Below are 9,163 nucleotides of genomic sequence, written 5' to 3'. Positions count from 1 at the left end.
TTACCTTGGACTCGCCGAGTGCATTCGCGCAGACTCGGCGAGTACAACGCTGAATCAGCTTTAATTTTATTTTATTTTTTGTTCTTTTTACGTGTTTTCTGTTTTGTTTGCAGTTGTTTCATGACCCGAGGATCTCATACACCTCTGGTGCCCCCTCTTGAAGATCCGGAAACCGCACTAAGAAGGAGCAAAGGCAAAACCGTTGGAGAATCTGCTTCTTTAAAGAACTCACCACTCAAAAACCTCAAGTCTGTTTTCAGCAAGAAAAGGAGCAACAAATCAGGAGCATCTGGTGCCTCTTTGACAATCGAATATCCAATTCAAAAAGACACCGAGTACGAGACCGAGGAAGAGGATGAACCCATATACGAGCACGGATCTGAGTTTGAAGACGATTTAGCTACCGCTATGGCTAATATCGATGAAATCCCCATGGGGGAATGGAAGAAGAGGATGCGTGATGACACCGGCCCGGGACTTGTGCAACCCGCAATTCCCGCAACCGTTACTTTCGAGCTAAAGGGCCATATTCTCGCTCAACTCAAGGAGATTCCTTTTTATGGGAAAGATCACGAAGATGCCTACAAGCACTTAGATGAAGTAAATGATGTGGCTGACTACTTCAATGTACCAAATGTGCCTCACGAGACCCAGCTACTTCGCATGCTCCTAGTCACGTTTAAAGGTGCTGCGAAGGATTGGCTCAAGTCACTTCCTCCCGGATCGGTCACCACATGGGCCAAGATGAAAGAGGAATTCATAGACCACTTTTGCCCGCCTTCCAAGATAGCTAAGTTGAACAAAGCCATCGCCAACTTTGAGCAACAACCCGGTGAATCTCTTTATGAAGCTTGGGAAAGACACAAAGGTTTGCTTAGAAATTGCCCACATCATGACCTTAATTGCCAACAAGAGGTCTCCATTTTTTATGATGGAGTCAATGTCATCACAAGGCAATTGCTCGATTCACAAGGCCTGCTCACCAGAAAGCCACCTCCGGAAATCAAGGAGTTAATTGAGGAATTCTCTAAGAATTCTAGGGAACACCACAATCCGAGAAATGAAGTAAGTCGGGGAGCAGTGAATTCGGTGAATGATAGCATGGCGGCGGTAATAGCTAAACTCGATAGTCTAGATAGAAGGATGACAAAAATGGATCAAACAATCCATGCTATTCGAGTTGCATGTGAGAATTGTAGAGGGCCCCACCTCACCAAGGATTGTGATCTAGACGAAAATGGAAATAAGATGGCTCAAGTGTTTTACTCTAGTGGCGATAGATATGACGAAGATTGGAGGAAACTGAAGAAGGAATGGCTCCCATACGAAGAATATAAAAAGGCTAAGGATGAGAAATACAAGCAGAAGGAGAGGGGATTCTATCAAAAGGAAGAGTTGGTGATGCAAAAGAAAGCCAATTTAGAAGAAATGCTCACTAGATTCATAACCGCATCCGAAAAAAGACACAATGATCACGATGTAGCAATGCAAGAGACCAGAAATATGTTAAGGAATCAGCAGGCATCCATTCTCAACATTGAGAAACAGTTGGGACAGCTTGCACATCAAGTGAATGAAAGAAGACCGGGCCAACTTCCAAGTAACACCGAGAATAATCCAAGAATGGAAAATGTGAGTATGGTAACTTCCAGCTGTGAAAAATTTCACACAGGCACAGAGGGTCTCTAATAGCAAGACGCAGAAGACAGAAGATTCGGTTTCAGCTAAACCCAACCCGACTCGCCGAGTCCCTCAAATGGACTCGAGTCCATGCGTACAAGACAGAACTGCCATCCACTTAAAGCCATACAATCCCCCTCTGCCATTCCCAATCAAAGCCATGCCCGTGGAAAAAGTGGAAGCTTATAAAGCCTTTATGAATCATGTTAAAGAGCTCCAAGTCAATGTGCCATTTGTAGAGATGATGCTTACAACACCCAAGTACTTCAACTTACTAAAAGGTCTCTTTGCTGCTATGAAAGACTTGGCTGAAGTCGCAGAAATAATGTTGAGTGAGTTACCCGAAAAGAAGGGCGATCCAGGAAGTATCATAATTCCGTGTCAATTTGGAAACACATTTGTCACTCAAGCGTTGACCGATTCTGGTGCAAGCATCAACCTGATGCCTCTTTCTTTCTTCAAGAAACTGAACTTACCAGAGCCAAGACCGAGAAACATGAAGATCCATTTGGCTGACAAGACGACAATTCATCCAAGAGGAGTTTGCGATGATCATCTCATTAAAGTTGACAAGTTCATCTTTCCAGTAGACTTTGTGGTGCTAGATATGGAAGAAGACCCCGAAGTTCCAATTATTTTGGGGAGGCCATTTTTAAACACCGCGTGTGCTTTAATTGATGTATGTGAGTCTACACTTACATTAAGGGTAGGAGACGAGTCAGCAGTATTGAAAGCTATACCAGAAGTCAAGCAAGAAGTGAAAGGGAGAGAAGAGATCTCATTTATCGATTTAGATGATGAGATACTACAAAAAGAACTTGAACTTTTGCAAAAAGAAGACCCAAGCAAGTTTCTGCTACATTCTAGAGAGGGTGGAGATGTTAAAAAGGACTTGGAGGAGTTAGAAAAGCTACTGGAAGCAGCCGATTCAGAAAACACTCAAGAAAAGATGGAATACGACCAGACTCGCCGAGTCACTTTATTGGACTTGACGAGTCCATTTGAATTTGATAACAACTCGGACAACTTCAATCTGCTTGTTGCTAATTCTCTGCATCTTCGGGGCATGGATATTTTTCATGATTCTTTAGAAGAACAAACAGCAGAAGGTGAGATGGATACGAAAGTCCAACACGCCCATATAGAAATTCTTGATGCAATTCCGCTTGTAGATGGGTTAAATGTAGAAAAAGAAGAGAAGGCAATGGATAAGAGAGTGGAGGCTGATCAACCATTCAATACCAAACCTAGAGCACGAACTTTCACAGAATATGAAGTACTTAAGTTTACTTAAAAGGAGGTGAAAGAGATGGAGAAAAAGAATGGGGTGAAGAAGAAAAAGAGGAGAAAAGAATCCTAAGCAGCCGAGGATGATGCTGTAATAAAGAAGAGAGAGGAATTAAAACGGGCTTATAAAAATAAGGTTCACGCTTACAAGACAAAGTACAAACCACATAAGATAAGGTGTGAATTCCCGATGCTAGAAGATGACGAGACGTAGACGGGAAGGAGTCCAGCTAACGACTCCTTAAAAAGAAGCGCTTGGCGGGAGGCAACCCGTTATTTAGAGTTTGCTTTCTTTTACCTTTAGTTTTGTTTTCATTTTTTTGTTTTTAGAATCTTCCAATTCATCGGATATGTCTGCTTGAGAGTGCGTATGGGCTAAGTTTGGGGTGAATTTTTTTTTCTTTTCTAAAGAAATTACAAGAAGTGTTAAAATTTTTGGATTTTGTTGCAAGAGACTCGCCGAGTCTAACCATGACTCGACGAGTCCGTATAGATTTCAGAAAAAAACATGCATCGCGACCAGACTCGCCGAGTCTGACCCCGACTCGACGAGTCGGTATTATTCACAGAAAAAAATAATAATAAGACTTACTTTTACAACTGGTTTAACCCTAAAAGAATGGTTTTTTTTTTAAACAACACCACCCACTCGTCGTGCACCTTTTCCTCCATTCTCTCTCAAGCTTTCATCTTTCTCTTCATTGTTCTTCAACATTTTTCAAGTTTCATCAAAGAAAGGTAACTAATTTCTTCTTCTTTTCTGTTAAAAGTATGATTTTAAGAGCATCTATGATTGACATTGCATACAAAAACCCGATTTTGAAAAATAGTAAATTCTAGGGTTTTTATTCTTCATGGATAATGATGTTTTGCCTACTTATTCTTGCCTAATATGTTATATACATGTGCCTGGACAAAACCCTTGAAGTAATTTGCAGATTTCATGGTCCAATTTCAGTCAACCCGCCGACTGACTCGTGCAGTTCATGAGACTCGCCGAGTCATACATGGACTCGACGAGTCGAGTCAGGGAAACGTGTACATGACTGTTTTTAAGTATAATCTATGTTTCTGGGTTTTTGTATCTTTGTTTTGCAGAAGTATGTTTAACAGGAGGAAGAGTTCTGTTGCAAACCAAGAGGACTTTCCTTGGTTGAAATTCCCACGAATCGAGTTCGCTTCAACGATGCGGAAGTGGAAGAAGAAGTTGGCTGACATAAGAACAAAAGAAGTGTACGTGCCTAACAGGATAGATTGGGATTGGTTACAAAGTGTTCACTATGAAGAGGAGTTATCTCCTTATCTTTTGAAGGAGTTTACCCATGAAGGCGAAACGATGATTTGTGACGGGTGGAGTCGGGTCTTTCGAATTCAAGAGCCGGTGTATTTGGAGCTATGCTTAGAGTTCTTCTCCATGGTGTCTTTCACAGGGTGAATGGATTGTTATCACCCAACAAGTTTTAGTTTTTGCCTTGGGGGTGAATTTCATCACTTTTCTGTGCTCGACCTTACTTGTCGATTGGGGATTTATGACCAGCCCTTGGTCTCAACAGCTATCTTTCGGGCCTTTTTGGAGCAAACCCACATGGTGTTTCCCGACGGAGTAACTAGCACGGGTTGGTGGAATACAATTGGCAACAAAGTTTATATTCCGAAGTCGGCACAAGAAGGGAGCATTAGATCGCCTACCCACCGCCTTATACATATTAATCAAAGAAAGGATGATGACACCCGACATTTTTTGCAACATTCCTTGGTGTTTGGCTTCATATCTATCGGAGGGTGCAGTCAAGGGTCGCAAAACTTCTCGTATTAATGGTGGTATGTTTGTCACCCAGCTAGCCAACTCATTTGGGTTGATGACCCGTGGTGCATGGAAGTTTATGACGATGATTCCTACACCTCCATTCAATCCAATTCTTTTCCAGCGGGCCAGGATTATTGAAGACTATGGTGGTGGTCATTATGCTATCCTGCATGATGATCCCGTTGTTGGTCCCGAAGCACCGGGAAGGAGGGTTCGATCGAGACGGGAACGGGATGTGGAGGAAGAGCCGCCGGTGATTCCGGTTGAAAATGAAGAAGTACCAATGGATTGGTACAATGTGGAGATGAGGCGGCTACAGGATCAAATAGTGTGTGGGATCAACTTCAGCAATCAATCCCACATCCAATTATTTGACCACTTCAACATCCCACATATTGATGGTGGCAATTATCCATATATTCCGTCGTGGGATGACATGATTAGTGCAAGAAGGAGTGGTGCAGTTGGAAGTGGAGCAGCGGCAGATGATGATGTTGAGGAAGATTAATTTATTTGTGTTTTTATCAAAAAAAATTCATTTTTATTTTTATTTGGTGTGTATGAAGTTGTCAAGACTTTTTTATTTTGCTTAATGATTGTTTGCATTAGTCATTTTCAGGATTGGATTAGGAATGCTTGCATAGGAAGGGTTTAAAGTTATAGAGAAAGGGTGTTATAACAAGTGAAAGAGAGTCAAGGAAGTGAAGCGTTAAAGTCAAAGTGTCGAGTCCGGTCCCTAGGGATATGAGTAATTGAGTCTAGAAGTGAGAAGGAGTTTAGAAGAGTTATTAGAGGCTGGAACAATTGTAAAATATACTATGTTTTCATCCAGTGGCCTACTCGTCGAGTGCACTAAGCTGACTCGACGAGTCGCCTTGTATTTCCGCACATTCTGAGATGGCCGCGCTGGTACTCGACGAGTCCCATATATGACTCGATGAGTCAATCATTTTTATACCAAAAGGACTGCTGATTTGATGCTGCTAAGTGTACCACTTGACCACTTATTCTTCCATATCGATTCTTGAAAAGTTTACACTGTTTTACCTGCATATTTGGAGTTGCCACATGAGATTCTGATGCCCAAGTCATGGATGCGCTGTGTTCATGGCTAAAGTCAATTGAAGTTGGAGCTTGAAAGAAGAGTATCAACCTATCGACTGCTACCCCAGGGGAGTTTGTTCCAATTCTCTCTATATTTGCATTTTTATTTTTGCATAATATGTAATGAGGGCATTGCATAAAATAAGTGTGGGGTAGGGGGTTAGTCACATATTAGAAAATTTAGAATCTTAATTTAGGCTAATTTATAAAAAAAAAAAAAATGTTGCATACCAAAAATATGACTTAGGGATTTGATTTAGAAAATTTTGGTAAAAGAAAATTAGGATTCCATGTTAGAATTATCTTGATAATTGCATGAAAACCCAAATGTTTAGTTGAGCCTATATACGTTCTAGTGCATTTGTGGCTTCCTTATTCCAGTGAAATCATGAGACAAAAACACGACCATGCTCAGCCTGAGGGATGCAATACGTTTAGCAGCCTAAACCTGAAATGTATCCAAGAAAATTGTTATCGTTAGCCAATAAAGGTTGAGATTGAGCGCCCCTGCTTAAGCATGTAGGGATTTGAGTGAAAAAAGTGAGGAATACATGTAAAAAAAAGAGAGAATTACAAGAAAAGTTGTAAGAATTTTGGAGCAAATAAAGTGAAGATCTAAAGATCAAAATTCCGAGAAATCCAAAAAGTTGAAGATACCAAAAATCAATCAATACAAGGTGGTGAATTCAAAGAGATCAAAGATCAAATTATCAAGGAAGTGAAGAATTCAAAAGAGCTCCATAGTGGTATCGAAAAGTTGTATTTCTAGATTATGTATGCTTGGGTTGCTCAATTAAAAATACCTTGAGGGTAAGAGGTTTTCTGAGGATGGATTCGGAGGGTTGCATAAAATGAGCATAGTTCGGGGTGAGTGGGCGAAAGTTTATGAGGATTGTGAGTATTTGGAGTATGGGGGTCCTTAGGAAAAATTTTAGACACAAATGCATGCGTTGCGGTCTTGGCATAATGGCTGGGTTAGATTGGAGTTGTCATGCATAATTCTAATATCTTAAACTTCAGTTTTGCTTGGGGGCAAGCAAAAGTCAAGTGTGGGGTATTTTGATATGTGCATATTTAGTTTGTATTAAGTATAGATTTTTATTCATTTATTAGCTAAATTATTGCATTTCATGGACAAAAGGTACTTAAAAGTGTTTGAATTGTATTTTTAATCCAAAAATGAAGCTCGGAAGCAAAAGGAAGCAGCAGAAGCGGTTAGGAGCTCGGGAATTGGATAAAGAAGAAAAACACCAAAAATAGCACCTACTCGGCGAGTAGGGTCGACTACTCGGCGAGTCCAAGTGAAGATAATGACTCGGGAACCCAGATGCTTATCACATATGGAGATTGTGAGACGGACTCGACGAGTCTCCACCTGACTCGACGAGTCGATACATAAATATATAGATAACTTCTCAGATCGAGGAAAAAAACTTCTGGGACAATTCTGGAGTAATTAGCTGCGATTCAGAGGCCAGAGAAACCCTAGAAGATGAAGATAGAAGCTACAATTCAATCCCGAAGGAGATTTGAGGCAAATTTCATCATTATACTTAATCTTTTGTTTTCCACTATGGTTAGACAACTAGAATTCGTTTTTATGTTGTTATTTACTTCAATCATGAGCTAAAACTCTTAACTTCTGTTTGGGGATACAAAATTGAGACTATGGTTTGATTATTGGTAGGATTAATTCAATGTTGGTGATTTATTTGTTATTTTAGCTTGCTAAAGAACCTTGTGTGTGAATGATAATTAATTTTCTGTTAATAGGAAGGTAATTAGATAGCATGGACATCGTTTGATTATCAACCTCATATACCTGGTGACTACTTTGTTATATGTCTAGGATTAATGAACATGAAACTAGAGTTAATAAGAAAATTAAGTAAATTCATGTGCAAGCTTGTGTGATGACCATCAACAAGAAGTTAATTAAAAACCAAATTGATTAACTATTGTGAGTCTAAAGTAATCTGAATAATTAATCTAGTGAACTAAATTGAATTAGACAACTGATCACTGTTTAAGTTAGTTTATTTACTAAGGATTAGTGTAGTGAACGCGAACCTAGTCACTTGAATCGGTAACCAACAAAAGAATTAATCCATTGCACTATTACCTTGAAATCAACCATAGGATCAATTGAGTTGAACTAAACAGAAGTTCCTTCGTATTATTGAATCTAGTTAATTCTTTGTTTTTCTAGTTTTTAGATTAAGTAATAGTTAGTAAGTTTCTAGTCTTGTAAAACTAGAGAAAACCCTCTACTTATTAATTAATTTAGATAGAATTAGTTTTTATTTTTAATTTGCCGTTCCCTGTGTTCGATACCCTACTTGCTTGAACTATTCCACAATTGATAGGTACATTGCCTTTGTGTGTATTTTACAACTAAAAGTAGGATTAAAACTAAGTGAGTTTACACACATCAATTCATGGTGCCAAACCATGCTTTTATCCTCAATCATCTCCTTAGAGTTTTCGAGACTTTCCTTGATTCGAGTATGGATTCTATTCTTTCAGCAGTATGAGCCCAATACTGTTGTCCACATATCTCTAGACTTTCCTCAAGAATGATCTTGAATCCTCTAAGTCTCCTTCCCAAACTGATACTCCTAATACCCACTAAATAGCGCATCCAAACCCACTAAAACACTTTCTAGGCTCTCCTAGGTTCCTCACCTACCCTGTCATTAGTTGTTAAAGGACCTATATTAATGCCAATTAACTACTTCATAAGTATAATTAAATGCAACAAATCTTAGATAATCCTTCGACTAAAAGACTTAACCTTGCAATCGTTAAACTAAAATGAAAGACGCACAATAAGGCCAAGTCAATCACTATAAGATTATTTAATCCTTACTGCATGTAACTTAATATATTAATGTGATAACCAACTTACATCAATATGAGTTCTATAAATCACATAAGCAACATTCGCACATCAAGAACTAATAACATTTTCATAAAAAGACAATCTGATCTCATAAGCTCCTTAATATCTCTAGTCACTAGCATGCATCACTACTAACTCACACAACGGGCATAATGTATCTCTCCTAATCAGGCATCCTACCATGCAACACTTAGCAGATCCCTAGGCCAAATCTAATATGCAATTCTCATATACTCATATCAAATAACAACATAAAACACGTATGGGTATTTTGGGAATACTTACTTAAGCTCGGCTGATTGCACACATCACACCCCTTTTCTCTTAAAAACACTATTAGAAAATCATTTTCATTTAGAACATTTTGTCAATTCCTCAGTTTT

The 9,163-nt window shown here is 39.2% G+C and overlaps 1 non-coding gene across 1 annotated transcript; it reads right to left on the bottom strand.

The window, feature by feature from the left end:
* Positions 1–792: 792 nt before the first annotated feature.
* Positions 793–899, bottom strand: LOC145038206 (small nucleolar RNA R71). Its single transcript, XR_013679269.1, has one exon. It is a non-coding gene; the product is annotated as a small nucleolar RNA R71 (small nucleolar RNA).
* Positions 900–9,163: the final 8,264 nt, after the last annotated feature.

Source organism: Lactuca saligna, chromosome 3, assembly GCF_052625555.1.
Source record: "Lactuca saligna cultivar CGN05327 chromosome 3, ASM5262555v1, whole genome shotgun sequence".
Taxonomy (NCBI): Eukaryota; Viridiplantae; Streptophyta; class Magnoliopsida; order Asterales; family Asteraceae; genus Lactuca; species Lactuca saligna.
Note: the sequence above shows the minus strand (reverse complement) of the source record. Positions and strands in the feature narration are given on the sequence as shown.